At 46.0% G+C, this 15,912-nt stretch overlaps 1 protein-coding gene across 2 annotated transcripts in view; it reads right to left on the bottom strand.

The window, feature by feature from the left end:
- RBMS2 (RNA binding motif single stranded interacting protein 2) overlaps window positions 1-15,912 on the bottom strand; it is a 130,757-nt gene that overhangs the window by 109,640 nt on the left and 5,205 nt on the right. The gene's annotated exons all lie outside the window — the stretch shown is intronic.

Below are 15,912 nucleotides of genomic sequence, written 5' to 3'. Positions count from 1 at the left end.
GTATCGAAAATAATCAGTTATTAAAAGGGAATCTGTCACCAGCTAATCTGAGACAACATCATCTAGGGCAAGAGACCCTGATTCAAGCGATGTGTCACTTACTGGACTGCTTGCTATAGTTTTGATAAAATAATTTTTTAAATCTATTATCTATTTATTAATTTTTTGCATTTTTAATTGTTTTATCAGCAGGTGATTATCACTAGAGGACTAGTAAACCTGCTGCCATGTAGTCCTCCATATTCATGAGCTCTGTGTAGCCCCGCCCCCACCACTGATTGGCAGCTTTTGGTGTACTGCACATGGGCAGAGAGCTGCCAATCAGTGGTGTGGGCGGAGTTATACTGAGCTCAGCATTCAGAGAACTGCTAGATCTGCAGCAGAGAAAACAGTGATTGTATCAAAATGACAGCAAGCAGCCCAGTAAGTGACACATCACTGGAATCAGGGTCTCTGCCCCTACATTATATTGCTCTCAGATGGGCTAGCATATAAGCTAATCTACCTGTTAGGTGCAGAAATGCTGCGACGTCAAAACGGCACCAAATACTCATTGTGGGAGCTTAGCCTAAAAACTCCCAAAACTAGTAGACACAAAAGGCACAAATGCAATACAGAATTTGAGCCCTAAGATGTTGCAGTTCTGTAACACAAAGTCACAATACTTCTAGGAATGAAAGACTGGTCTTTGTGCAGATATTGTAGTGGCGGATTGCTGAACAAGCAGGGCTTTGGGTTTAGATCCATATTCTACAGTTTCCCTCCCACAATGTAAAAACCTGCTGCTCGTTTAATTAAAATCTAATTGCTGTGCACTATTGTCTCTGTGGGCCTTTAGTAGAGGAGCAGATTGCAAGACAACCTTGAGAAAAACCTGTTATTACCTTAAAAGGGAAAAATAATTCCATGATCACCAGTGGGGAAAAGTCATCTGTGAATTATAGGATTTTAAATTATGGATTTCATTTCGCATGCGTTTGTTAAGAGTAAAAATTACTGTATAATACCGTAATACTAATTCTACAGTGCTGTTAAATAACGCCGTCTTACGCATGGCTCAGGAATTCAGGTTATTATTATCATTTTCCCAAAATAATGTGATCTACAAATGATTTCGGCATCTGAGCAGTGCCCCAGAAGACTGCAGAGTACTGCGTGGTGGTAACTTATTAAAGTGGAATTTATCGAGTTTGAAATATTCGATATGATTCTAAAGTAAAACAATACAATAATTTTTTCCTTAATGGTATTTTTTTTAAATGTAATTGAAAAGTAATCTGCCAGCAAGCTTCTGCTATGTAATCTGAGAGCAGCATGGTGTAGAGGCAGAGACCCTGATTCCAGTGATGTGTCACTTACTAGGCTGATAGAATTCTTGTTTTCTTAGCTGTGGTTGGAATGCTGACCGGTGTATAACCCCGCCCACGCCCCTGATTGGCAGCTTCCTGTGTTGTCAGTAAGCTGCCAATCAGTAGTGGGGGCGGGGTTATATAGATTAGCCTGACTGGCTGGCATGTGACACCTAGTCCTCTAGTAGTAATCTTCTGATGATAAAACACTGATTGTATTAAAACCACAGCAAGCAAGTGACACATCGCTGGAATCAGGCTCTCTGCCTCTTACATGAGGCTGCTCTCAGATTAATTGTAAAAACCTGCTCACAGATTTCCTTTTAATGATACAGACCTACGTGTTCGGATGGTAACAGTCTATAAACAAACCCTCTGCAGTTGGTCCTGCGGCGTCATTCACCTCCATCTGTTCCTCACTTCTAGGTAACAGGTTAGTAAGAAGTAATGTGCAGATTTGGAAGAGAAGAACGAGTTTTTGGATCAGACAATGTAATGATGAAATTCATTTCATAGTTGGTTACCATGAAGATGAATAAGTCTGCATGGAGGCTGCGCGCGAAATGAGCAAAAAACTAAAATTAGTTTTAATTTCAAAGGAACTGGAGCTTATGTCAAGGAGAATCGGCTTGTGGCAAAGAGTTGTACAATCGAGCAACAAAGAGTTAGGCTACGTTCACATTTGCGTTGTGCGCCGCAGCGTCGGCGCCGCAGCGCACAACGCAAACAAAAACGCAGCAAAACGCATGCACAACGCTGCGTTTTGCGCCGCATGCGTCGTTTTTTTCATTGAATTTGGACGCAGCAAAAATGCAACTTGCTGCGTCCTCTGCGCCCCGACGCGGGCGCCGCAGCGACGCATGCGGCGCAAAACGCAAGTGCGCCGCATGTCCATGCGCCCCCATGTTAAATATAGGGGCGCATGACGCATGCGGCGCCGCTGCGGCGCTGGCCGCAAATGTGAACGTAGCCTTACAATGGAATGATTAAGTGAGGAAATAAAAGCAGGAGCCAATAAGTAAGTTATTCTATTATTTAGCTAAACACAGATTCTTCATTAATATAAGGGTATGTGCACACGCCGCGGATCCGCAGCAGTTTCCCATGAGTTGTACAGTGCCATGTAAACGTATGGAAAACAAAATCCGCAGTGCACATGCTTCGGAAAAAAACATAGCATTGTCTATTCCGCAGCATGTTTGTGCGGATTCCGCAGCGGTTTACACCAGCTCCATAATAGGAATCCGCAGGTGTAAAACCGCAGGTGAAATCCGCACAAAATCCGCAAAAAAAACCGCGGTAAATCCGCAGTAAATCCGCAGGTAATCCGCAGTGTGTGCACATAGCCAAAGGATCTGTCCCTGATATAAAGCTCCATGCTCTGCGCGGTACACGGGGAGCAAAGATCTCCTGTCGTCCTATACCTACGAGCCGCAGGAACTAATTTGGGCTCCTTATGTGGTATATATCCTCATCTACACGTAGCCATTTTATGGGAGAAGACATTCCTATGAGATGTATGAAAGGTACAATGTGACCCTATAGAAATCTATAGGTCCTTTTCCACAGGTTCACGGTGTCCTGCCCCAAACAGAAACAGATAAAACATTACTTCTAATACCATGAGATAAAAATAATGAGAATATGCTTGTAGCTAAAAAAATGCTATAAAATGTTTTACGCGTTTCGCGTTATTTGTAACTGACTTTGAATAATACGTTTTACAGGTGGGATTAATGGCGCTACACATGACAATGACCTACCCACATAAGTGCTACTGGAATATTCACAGAGGGAAAAGAACAAAGCATATGCTGAAGCATAAGAAGATAAAAAACCCACCCAAGATCTGTCCTTTAGGTAAGGCCGTTAGGTCAGTGATCCAAAAGGCTTTGTGTGATCTAAGTTTTCCACGCCAATCCCCTCCTCTATGGGGTTTGTGCTCCCTTTCTGTACCAAAGACTCATCTTTACAACATCAGACGAATTATTTTCCCAGAAATGTTTGGATCCACCAGAAATGTGCGTTTTTTACACCGTCCATTGATCCGGTAACTTGTTCCCTTACGTTAGGGGAATCTGCGCCCCCCATTGTGAAGGCGGCATGTACGGCATTTTATGGTATAGGCCATATAAGTGGTGCTGTCATTAATGAACGTACGAATAAAAAAGGGCCAGCGTTACATTTTAGATTTAATCGGGAGCATTTATTCTCTGCACATTTCAGGCGATAGTAGATACTTAACCAATTTCTATTTTGGTTTTTGTCGGTACTAGAATAATCTCTGGATGAAATATTACTTTCCATGCGAGATCTTCGAGGAACATAATTGACTCCATATTTCAGTATATGAATGATGATTCACTTTCATATAATGTAAGGTTGGGAAATATTTGCAAATTATATTTGTGATTTTATGAAAACCCTTAGAGTGGAAAAAGTTATGGTTTATCACAGCCCTACACAACTTAATGGTTGTATTGAGTGGAAATATGGCCATGCAGCGCCCCAGAGTCCTGGTCGTTGCAGTACTGTGGCTCCGCCGCTAAGGGGGGCTATGGTACGTCTGATGGCACTGAAGGAGTTCACCTGACCAGGTTTCACATACACCAATACATTTCACAGTCTGGCCTCCAGGGGGAGCTAAGGGTACTATTCATTAGGCCACTCCTCACAGTCTGGTAAAACTGGGGGTTAGGCAGGAAGTTAGAGAGAACGCTGACTGGGTTGGAACCAGACAACACCTTCTGGCAGAGGGTGTTGTAGGGGAAGATTCGGTAGGGTCCCTGTCAGGGGTGGGATCCTGACAGAGGCCTGGCAAACAGAGAGAAAGCTACGGGACCGCGCCTGCACTTCATAGCGGCGGTGCCCTAAGAAAGGACAAGAAGCGAGATTTATTGTGCTGAGTGAGAAACGAGATCAACGCAACAGGGAGAAATACCAGTAGGAGTCGTGCTGTTAGACCGAGGCAACATCCTACTGAGGCGTAACTAACCGGTGGCCGGAACGCCGAGGAAGTACAGAGCTCTAAGCATTACTTCAAACCAACGGCAGGACAGAGAGCTATAGGCTGGCTGTCTCACCTACATCACCTACGCAGACATAGGGGGGCAACTTGTGGAGAGGGGCGACTCTAGGGTCCCGGAAGAGCTCCGAGCCTTCCCGTCATATGGGTGCGTCCTACCATAAGATCTGGGGGACGAGATTAAGAAGAACATCAGAATCGAGTTGTTGTGAGGGAACACGAGAAACAGACACAACAGTTGTGGGGACTATCCCGTAAGCACAGCAGGGTAGGACCACAACACATAAGCGCTAGAAGGAAGGCACAGATTTCCACCTGCAAAGGGAACTCTGGAGGTGCCATCGGACCGGCCGGACTTGCGCAGCCTGGTTAACCGTACTCCGGACTGAGGACCCAGAAGCCTTCAGTAAAGAGGTAAAGAGACTGCAACCTGGTGTCCTCGTTATTTACTGCACCGCACCACCACCACCATCCACATCTATTACTGTACGCCCCTCAGCAGGGTCACAGACCGGGTCTAGCCACCGTGACAACCCCAGAGCAGAGACTCAGAGGCCCGGTACCGGGTACCCCTCGGCCTTGCAGCAGTGGGGGCGCTACAAACTTGGCGTCACGAACAGGATTTACTTAAGCCTGAGGAATCGGGTCATGTGTGCCTTGGAACTGTGATTTACTGTGCTTGGACTGTACTTTATTGCAAAGACTGTGTGCTGCCATTTACCGCCAAAAGTTCCCGCCAAAAGTCGCCGCAATTGCAGCGCCACAGGGAGCGCAGAGGAAGAAGAAGGGCGTGCCATGGGAGGAGACTACCAAAGCGGCGCCAGAAGTAGCGACCGCCCCCTCCGACTCCTGCTGCGAGAGGACGACCTACCCAGCAGCAGAGGAGAACCGCCCCCTGATTTGCAACGGCGGGAACGAGGTGAAGAGGGAGCTCGACCTCAGAGAAATGGCGGAGCCAGGTGCATGCGTTGCCGCCGAATGCCAGACAGCGACGATGAGCAGCAAGTGCCCGAGCAACGGCGAGGTGATCCCGGCTTGCCCTCACCCATCAGAGGCGGACTCGCGTCCACCGCCGGTGAAGGACCTGAACTCCTTGGAGCCGCCAGTGGAGGAGCCAAGCTTACCTATCCCAGCCACGGAGCCATGGAGGGCGGAGCCACATCAAGAGGCCACTCCGGAAGAGCCGCGGTCCGGGCTGCAGCCGATTCCAGTATCCTCGTCAACGGAACAGATCGACATCGGTGGAATCACATCAGGCGCAGGTATGGACGGCACCCCTACTCCCCCGGCCGATTCTGCTCTCCTGACCGATCCGGCTCCCCTGACCGATCCCGCTCCTGTGACCGCTCCTCACCCCAGCAACAATAACCGCGCCTTTACGGTGGAACGGGTGGTCCTCACCCCCGACGTGATGGGGAAGCTGGTACCTCCCCTACCGACCAAGATGGGGGAACCCATAGATGTGGGCCCAGATGGGGTGATCCTCCGGTGGGACACCCCCTGGAACGAGCCATATGGAGCTCCGGGGGAAAGCCTCACCCTTGCTGTGCTCACTTGGGAACAGTATAAACAATGTCTGATCCAACACTGGAAAAACCGAGACGAAACAGAGCAATCTGATATGCCGAAGACGCAACGCAGGAAGCCTGCGCACAATAGGAACGACGTGGTAAAGCGGGGGACTGTGCTAGCCTTCCACCCGAAGAGGGGTTGGGGCTCCATACAGGAACCGGGACTACCAACTGATGTCTTCGTTACTAGTTACAACGTAAAAACTCCCTGCTGCAGTCGAGATGGTGACCCATTGCAAAGGGGGGATCAGGTGACCTACACTCGCCGCCGGAATGCACAAGGATGGTGTGCTCGGAACGTCCACCGGTGTGAGCCTGAGGGAGCGTCACCTGTTGCCGTGACCCCGATTGATCCAGATTTGACAGATCTCGTTACTATCACCACCGTCCGCCTTGTAGCAGCCGCCGAGCTTGCAAGCAGGGTTAGCCTTCAAATCCAGACACCGGCTGATCTGATGGCACCTGAGAGACCAACTACCAGCACGGGTGCTGCATCGGCCGGGGACCAACGACCACCCCCTACACTACAAGACTGAGTAAGCAAAAATGCTTCAATGATTGTAAATAGTTAATTGTTTTCTCTGTTATTTTGCTGCTAAAACCCGTCTAGGGTTACTCTTAAAGGGATCCCTTTGTTGACCCGGGATCCCTATTGTTTTTTGTTTGTTTTCTACGTTTGCACAAGTTATCAAAGAACTGCTGAATCATGAACAATGCATGATACAAACTCCTTGTATATAGTTTGCACCTTCTTAAAGGTGCTCTCTACTGGTTTTACATAAAAGACGGACTCTTTGCGAAGATACGGTTCTTGGAACCTGCACTGGAGTCCTTGCTGCATACGGACTTGCAGCTTGAAAAGTTGCACTACCTCATAGAGACTTGGTCCCCTCTTAAAGGGGATGTTCGCATCCTGCACTTATGAACAGTGTTGCCTTAAGATGGTTGAATGGCAATAATGTCCTGAAAAGAAAGTATTGATGATGTTGATATGTGAAAGTTAAATGTAACCAACTAGTTGATTGTAAGAAATGTTCAATAATGTTAATAGAAGAGTGAGGACAGGAAGTGAACCCGTAGGGGTTAGTAGTGAGTCCTCCTAGGAGCCATATAGAGATGGCTCAGTGATCCTAAACTGAAAGAAAAATTATATGTTCTATACTGTGTATAGTAGTGGAAGGACAGTAGGCTCGGGCGGAAAGGAGCGGTCCTGTAACAGAAAGGAGAGGCAGTAGGTCTGGAGCAGTTAGGACAGGCGGTCCTGCAGATTTAAAGAAGGAGAATGCATAAAAGTTAATTAGCCTTATATGTGATATAAGAAGGTCTTTAGTGGATTTAGCGAGTACGTCCTTTAAAGGCAAAGTTGGATTATTGTTCAAAAATTTTGCACTTAGTAGAATACCTGGTTGGGTAAGAAAAGTTATTTATAGTCAAGTTATTTAAAAGTATTTAACCATGTTTGTAACGTTCAAGTGTCCTCACCTCCCGTAAAGGGAAGCTCTGTTAAAAAAGTTGACTTGTACTTGCATTTTCAAAATTGTATGTCTTTTTGCTGACATGTATTGTTGTTTTCTTCCCAGTCCAGGAGTACTGGATTTAACCGGGGGGAGTGCAGCGCCCCAGAGTCCTGGTCGTTGCAGTACTGTGGCTCCGCCGCTAAGGGGGGCTATGGTACGTCTGATGGCACTGAAGGAGTTCATCTGACCAGGTATCACAGACACCAATACATTTCACAGTCTGGCCTCCAGGGGGAGCTAAGGGTACTATTCATTAGGCCACTCCTCACAGTCTGGTAAAACTGGGGGTTAGGCAGGAAGTTAGAGAGAACGCTGACTGGGTTGGAACCAGACAACACCTTGTGGCAGTGGGTGTTGTAGGGGAAGATTCGGTAGGGTCCCTGTCAGGGGTGGGATCCTGACAGAGGCCTGGCAAACAGAGAGAAAGCTACGGGACCGCGCCTGCACTTCATAGCGGCGGTGCCCTAAGAAAGGACAAGAAGCGAGATTTATTGTGCTGAGTGAGAAACGAGATCAACGCAACAGGGAGAAATACCAGTAGGAGTCGTGCTGTTAGACCGAGGCAACATCCTACTGAGGCGTAACTAACCGGTGGCCGGAACGCCGAGGAAGTACAGAGCTCTAAGCATTACTTCAAACCAACGGCAGGACAGAGAGCTATAGGCTGGCTGTCTCACCTACATCACCTACGCAGACATAGGGGGGCAACTTGTGGAGAGGGGCGACTCTAGGGTCCCGGAAGAGCTCCGAGCCTTCCCGTCATACGGGTGCGTCCTACCATAAGATCTGGGGGACGAGATTAAGAAGAACATCAGAATCGAGTTGTTGTGAGGGAATACGAGAAACAGACACAACAGTTGTGGGGACTATCCCGTAAGCACAGCAGGGTAGGACCACAACACATAAGCGCTAGAAGGAAGGCACAGATTTCCACCTGCAAAGGGAACTCTGGAGGTGCCATCGGACCGGCCGGACTTGCGCAGCCTGGTTAACCGTACTCCGGACTGAGGACCCAGAAGCCTTCAGTAAAGAGGTAAAGAGACTGCAACCTGGTGTCCTCGTTATTTACTGCACCGCACCACCACCACCATCCACATCTATTACTGTACGCCCCTCAGCAGGGTCACGGACCGGGTCTAGCCACCGTGACAACCCCAGAGCAGAGACTCAGAGGCCCGGTACCGGGTACCCCTCGGCCCTGCGGCAGTGGGGGCGCTACAGCCGCACATATTATTAATAACTACAGTTTTTTTCATGAATCAATAGAACAAGTAGAGATAAGAAGCATTGACATATGTCCTATCAATATGGAGAAACATGTTTTTTTCAACACCTTCACTGATCATTTGATTTCGAAAACTGCCTAAAACTGTCTACGAATCTGTCTGCAGAGCTTGTAAAAGTCTATGTAGAGAGGAGGGGAAGATCGTTGAGGGCGATAAAGGCCAATACCACAAAGACAAAGAGCTGTGGCTGCTAATGCAGAGGGAAAAATGCTAAAAATTCAGAATACAAATAATGTAATGGCCAGAAATAGTGTTATTCCTCGTGTTTGCACATAACAGCTTATACTAAAAAGTCATCTGAAAGTGGGTACACTTTGAGCATAAATACTCAAAATTAAATGCAAAATATAAAATAGATATTCTCCAAACCACTGAGTATCTATCAATATCATATATCTTGTGATGGAGCCCCATTATAGGCAATAACCAAAGTATGAAGCCTGGCTAATCGACAATTGGTCAAATACCAAGTCAGAAACAGGTTGTCTGCTGTCACATTGGAGCTGTAAAAAATAATAAACTAAGTAATACTCACCTGCCTCAGCCCCCTGCATCCAGCATAGGCAACTAAGTGGCCTGCGCCAACACAGGAAGAGGAGATGTAATCATTGCACCAGCAGCAAGACCGCTGCAGCCAGTAATTAGCTGCAGCGCTCAGGTGACATAAGTAGAGCGGGATCCCATATTTTTCTGATGATGCCATCAGGGCTCCATCAGTGTCTCATCAGTGCTTTGGATCCGGGTGCTATCATTGTGTCATCAGTGTGTTATCAGTGTGCCATCAGGGTGCCATCTGTGTGTCATCAGTGTGCCATCAGTGTGTCATCAGTGTTTCATCAGTGTGCCATCAGAGTGTCATCAGAGTGTCATCAGTGTGTCATTAGTATGCGATCAGGGTAACAACAGTGTGTCAACAGTGTGTCATCAGGGTGCCATCAGTGTGTCATCAGGGTACCATCAGTGTGTCATAAGTGTGCCATCAGGGTGGCATCAGAGTGTCATCAGTGTGTCGTCAGTGTGTCATCAGGGTGCCATCAGTGTGTCATCAGTGTGCCATCAATGTGTCATCAGTGTGTCATCAGGGTGCCATCAGTGTGTCATTAGTATGTGATCAGGGTGCCATCAGTGTGTCATCAGTGTGTCATCAGTGTGCCATCAGGGTGCCATCAGTGTGTCATTAGTATGTGATCAGGATGCCATCAGTGTGTCATCAGTGTGTCATCAGTGTGTCATCAGAGTGTCATCAGTGTGCCATCAGAGTGTCATCAGTGTGCCATCAGGGTGCCATCAGTGTGTCATCAGTGTGCCATCAGAGTGTCATCAGTGTGTCATCAGTGTGCCATCAGAGTGTCATCAGTGTGTCATCAGAGTGTCATCAGTGTGCCATCAGGGTGCCATCAGTGTGTCATCAGTGTGCCATCAGAGTGTCATCAGTGTGTCATCAGTGTGCCATCAGAGTGTCATCAGTGTGTCATCAGTGTGCCATCAGAGTGTCATCAGTGTGTCATCAGTGTGCCAGCAGGGTGCCATTAGGGTGCCATCAGAGTGTCATCAGTGTGCCATCAGAGTGTCATCAGTGTGTCATCAGTGTGCCATCAGAGTGTCATCAGTGTGTCATCAGTGTGCCATCAGAGTGTCATCAGTGTGTCATCAGTGTGCCATCAGAGTGTCATCAGTGTGTCATCAGTGTACCATCAGAGTGTCATCAGTGTGTCATCAGTGTGCCATCAGGGTGCCATTAGGGTGCCATCAGAGTGTCATCAGTGTGTCATCAGAGTGTCATCAGTGTGTCATCAGTGTGTCATCAGTGTGCCATCAGGGTGCCATCAGTGTGTCATTAGTATGTGATCAGGGTGCCATCAGTTTGACATCAGCATGCCATCAGTGTGTCATCAGTGTGCCATCAAGGTTCCATTAGGGTGCCATCAGAGTGTCATCAGTGTGTCATCAGTGTGCCATCAGAGTGTCATCAGTGTGTCATCGGTGTGTCATTAGTATGTGATCAGGGTGCTATCAGTTTGGCATCAGTGTGCCATTAGGGTGTCACCATAGAATGTAAGCCCCTCTGTACCAATCTGTCATTGTAAATTTATTTGCTGTAAACGATATCTATAACTTTGTATGTAACCCCTTTCTCATGTACAGCATCATGGAATTAACGGTGCTATATAAATAAATAATAATAATTAGTATGCCACGGTGCCATCAGTGTTTTGGATCAGTGAGCTATCAGGGTGCCAAGCCCCAGGGGAACTTTTTTTTTGCCGGGACAATCTGTTATATCTGTAGTTTCTACTAAAGTGAGGTGAACATTAGTTCATCCAAGAAAACAGCCTTTATGTGTAATGTAGAAATACTTGGCACTCGTCTAGGTGTGTTCAAGAACTTATTTATTGAGTGAAGAAATTCCAGAAAAATGAGACGTTTCGGTCATTACCTGACCTTCATCAGTCATTGCCGTATGTCGCACTGCACTAGGCTGACATCCGAGTGCAGCCCAATGTTTCCCTTGCACCGATAGACTTGTATGGGGCGACTGAGCCGAGTGTCGCTGCCAATCACAGCATGCTGCCAGTGTTCTCTCATCCCAAATCGGCATGAGAATATAATGGCATAGTATAACACTGGGCGTTGTTTTATCACCTAGCACTCGGCCGTGTTATACGCCTGTGTGGCTCCGGCCTTAGAATGGTTTCGCTGTATAAAACCTGCACAATTGTATCAGGCGGAGCGCGCAGGGCGAGTGAGGAGGCCGCTGTTTCCTGTGTTCCCGGATCCCTGCAGGCATGTGACCGCGGCGTCCGCTCTGTCCCCCTCAGCCTGGAAGTCACAGATTATTCTCACTCCTTCATTGGGATCGTGTTATACTGTTAGCCATGTTCTATCGCTTCTCATATCATGCGATTCTTTCTGCAATCCTTATATAATCCAATATTTCATGGCTCAGGTCTGCCCAAGCTGCAAATGGAAAATCACAAAGCTAAACATGATATGAGATCTCTCCTGCTGATTTTTAGCTGTGCAATTTGTATTCCCCATGTTTTGTCATTAGAAAGATTTATTTTACACAGAAGAAAATAAGACAGATTTGTGACACCGGGACATTTACCCTATTTTCAGAGATAATTGTCTGTTCCACACTTTTTTCTGTAATTGCCAATGTGTCGCTCCAAAATGAAAGCGGACTTGTCAGCAGACAATACAAACTGTACAGATTATTATTAAAGGGAACCTGTCACCTGAATCACGCTGCCCAAACCACGGGCGGCTGGAGTCACACACTGTCAGCTTTTCCCACTGCCGCTCCCGGTGATTGACAGGCCTCATCCTATGGGAACCGCCAGACAATCTCTTCTAGCAAATGACAGAGCGTTTCAGAGAAGAGTATAGCTAACTACAATTGAGCATCCTGATTCCTGATGCCCACAGTATGGCAGTTCCCTTTAAGTATATTTATATATATACTAGATGGTGGCCCGATTCTAACGCATCGGGTATTCTAGAATATGTATGAAGTTTACAGCCACGTAGTATATAGCACAGCCACATAGTATAGCACAGCCACATAGTATATAGCACAGCCACGTAGTATATAGCACAGCCACGTAGTGTATAGCACAGGCTCGTAGTATACAGCACAGCCACGTAATATATTGCACAGCCATGTAGTTATAGCACAGCCACGTAGTATATAGCACAGAGACGTAGTATATAACACAGCCCATGCAGTATATAACACAGGCCATGTAGTATAGAGCACAGCGATGTAGTATATTGCCCAGCCACGTAATATATACCACAGCCACGTAGTATATAGCACAGCCCATATAGTATATAGCACAGATGTAGTATATAACACAGTCCACGCAGTATCTAACACAGCCCACGTAGTATATAGCAATGTGGGCACCATATCCCTGTTAAAAAAAGAATTAAAATAAAAAAATAGTGATATACTCACCTTCCGTGGGCCCCCGGATCCAGCCGAGGCGTTTACCGATGTTCCTCGCGACGCTCCGGTCCCAAGAGTGCATTGCGGTCTCGCGAAACGATGACGTAGCGGTCTCACGAGACCGCTATGTCATCATCTCGCAAGACCGCAATGCATGGACCGGTCACCCGAGCGTCGCGAGGAGCGGGAAAGGCCTCGGCTGGATCCGGGGACCCACGGAAGGTGAGTATATAATGATTTTTTATTATTTTTTATTATTTTTAACATTAGATCTTTTTACTATTGATGCCTCATAGGCAGCACCAATAGTAAAAAGTTGGTCACACAGGGTTAATAGCAGCTTTAACGGAGTGCAGAGCCATTAACCCTGTGTGATCACTGACTGGGGGTAATGGAGCGGGCACTGACGGCAGGGGAGTAGAGAGCGGCCATTTTGCCGCCAGACTGTGCCCGTCGCTGATTGGTCGTGGCCGTTTTGCCGCGACCAATCAGCGACTTGGGATTTCCATGACAGAAAGAAAGACATACAGAAGGACAGACAGAAAGACGGAAGTGACCCTTAGACAATTATATAGTAGATATACTGTATATATAGACCTGATGACACTGGTGTATTGACTTTGATTGACTTTGAACATCCACGTGAGAATGACTGTATAATCTTCAAATTAAGATGAGCCTTTTATGAGTCCAAATAAAGAGCGAGAGAGCTAATTAGTCCAAGCCTATTCAGTGTTCATCCACACAGCCTGACTGACAGCCGCAGCTTGTACTAAGCAGTGTGAGATCCCAGCAGCAGCAGAAAGGAGGAGACAACTGAGCACTGAAGACCTGTGAATCATCCTAAGTGGGTGGAAGTTGAATAAAACTTCATAAATGATTATACAGCCTTTGTCATGTGGATAATAAAAAGTAAGTACACCAGCCTTTTCAAGCCTAAGATGTCTGTTAATAATGTATGCGGCTTGTATTATAAAATCTAATGACAGATCCACTTTAAAGGGGTGATTACAGAATTAAAATGTATCCGCCTTGTTGTACATTGTTTATATCCGGCCATTGCCGAACTAGATTTCAGCTGATTGCTGGTGGTGCCGGATGCCAAACTTACACCCATGTCATATTGATGACCCATCCAATGGATAGGTCATTAATTGGTAAAACACAGACAACCCTTTTAGGCCGGAGTCAGACGATCAGATAAAAAATTGTCCAATTTTCATCCAGAAAAGGCCAACAATTTCCACCCATGTGTCCTTATTTTACGTCCAAATGATCGAATACAGAATACTAGGTCAATAAAGACAATGTAGGGCGGCACGGTGGCTCAGTGGTTAGCATTGCAGCGCTGGGGTCCTGGGTTCAAATCCCACCAAGGACAACATGTGCAAGCAGTTTGTATGTGCTCCCCGTGTTTGTGTGGGTTTCCTCTGGGTTCTCAGGTTTCCTCCCACATTCCAAAGACATATTGATAGGGATTCTAGATTGTGAGCCCCATCGGGGACAGTGCCAATAGTGTATGTAAAGTGCTGTGGAATTAATGGCACTATATAAATGAGTAAAATAAAATAAATAAATGTATTCTTAATAATCAGATGTAATATGGATGTTCTGTATGGGATTCAATGTCTTTTGCACACCTTAAGACGTGAATAGTCGAGTCTCGTCTGATATATGGAAGAAAATACTGAGGGTTTTTTTTTTTTACACATGGACATTCAGGCTGTTTGAGAAAACTGCCATCTGAACAGCCCTATTGAATAACATCGGTCAGAGTGCTGGCGAATATTAGTCGGACAGCACATGTCCCTACAATACGCTCATCTGAATGAGTCCTCAAAGAAGTCTAAGAAGTGTAAGGATTGTCCTCCAGTCATGGCCCAGAATATACTTTGATCGCCCTATATGCCACTTTTGCGCCATAAATTATGAGTAATTTGTCAAGTGATACCACCTCTTGCTAAGTTCTGCCTATATTTCAAAAAGATGGCTGAGCGGCCATAAAAATAGTCAAAAGTCTCGATTGCAAGTTCTCAAAATTTTGCCTGGGAATTTTTGCTTTAACTCAAAATTTAACATGTGTTTGTTAAGCCTATGATGTTAATCAAAAAGAGCAGTTTACTGCCCACGCATGAGCTCTTCATGGCACATACAGTACGTACCCACAAATGATATGATTTGTATTCAGTTTTTCTGAACCCTATGAACCCTGTCATAATTTACAAGAACTGTCACAGGGAGCAATGGTTGGAGTGACAGTCCCGATCCCTGCCATTGCTCATGTGTAACTAAGGACGGGGCTATAGGCGAAAGAGTGAAGCTCTGGAGGAATAATATTTCACCATCGTTTATGATATCCCCCACTATTTCAGTACTTTGGTAACGATTGTAGGAAAAGATATGGTATAGAGGCAAAAACAGAATACTAAATGTATAGTATGACTTTAAAGTAGATTTATTCCCGCTACTCCCCTTATTATTCCTCTTCTTTTTTTTTAATAATCTGCCACACAGAACCACAGATATGGGCCTTTACATTTGGCACTTTATTTTATGGTCTTCACTAAGGGGGCACGGCTGACTGGGTAATTGTGCAGCGCAGCCCAAATACATATTCCCAGATTATCCTGTGAGCCACACCCCCTTGGTAAAGACCATAAATATTCACACTAAATATATAGCCCCATTTCTTTAGAACCGTATGGTGGATTTAAAATAAAAAAATGCTCCGGGGAGCAGCGGGAATTAAATAAGACCAAATACTGGCCATTTTTGACCTGGCAATAGGTCCTCTTTAAGATCTGAATTAAGATTGTAGATTCAGAAGATACGGGAAGGTTAGAACAAACGACATTAAAATTCGTCTTTGTAGGAAGAGCAGGTATATGTGCACATATGTGATATGACGTAAATGTATACTTCCATGGTGAAAGCATACAGATCAATGACATAGATCACAGGCTTGGACTGGCCAACCGGAAAACAGGAGAATCCTCTGGTGGGCCACCACCCTCTTATATGAGCAGTACTGTACACAATATATCACTATGTACAGACAAAGGCAGCATTTTATTCATCTAACAATAAATTTGTGATTGAGGATAATGTCACATTTACATGTAGCTGAAAAGTGGACCATTGACATCCCGGTCCGACACTGGTCCAAAGCATGGATGAAATAGGTCAGGATCCAAGAATTAGCCACAGTTGGT

This window comes from Ranitomeya variabilis, chromosome 3 (genome assembly GCF_051348905.1).
Source record: "Ranitomeya variabilis isolate aRanVar5 chromosome 3, aRanVar5.hap1, whole genome shotgun sequence".
Taxonomy (NCBI): Eukaryota; Metazoa; Chordata; class Amphibia; order Anura; family Dendrobatidae; genus Ranitomeya; species Ranitomeya variabilis.
The sequence above is the reverse complement of the archived record's forward strand: the minus strand, read 5'-3'. Positions and strand labels throughout refer to the sequence as shown.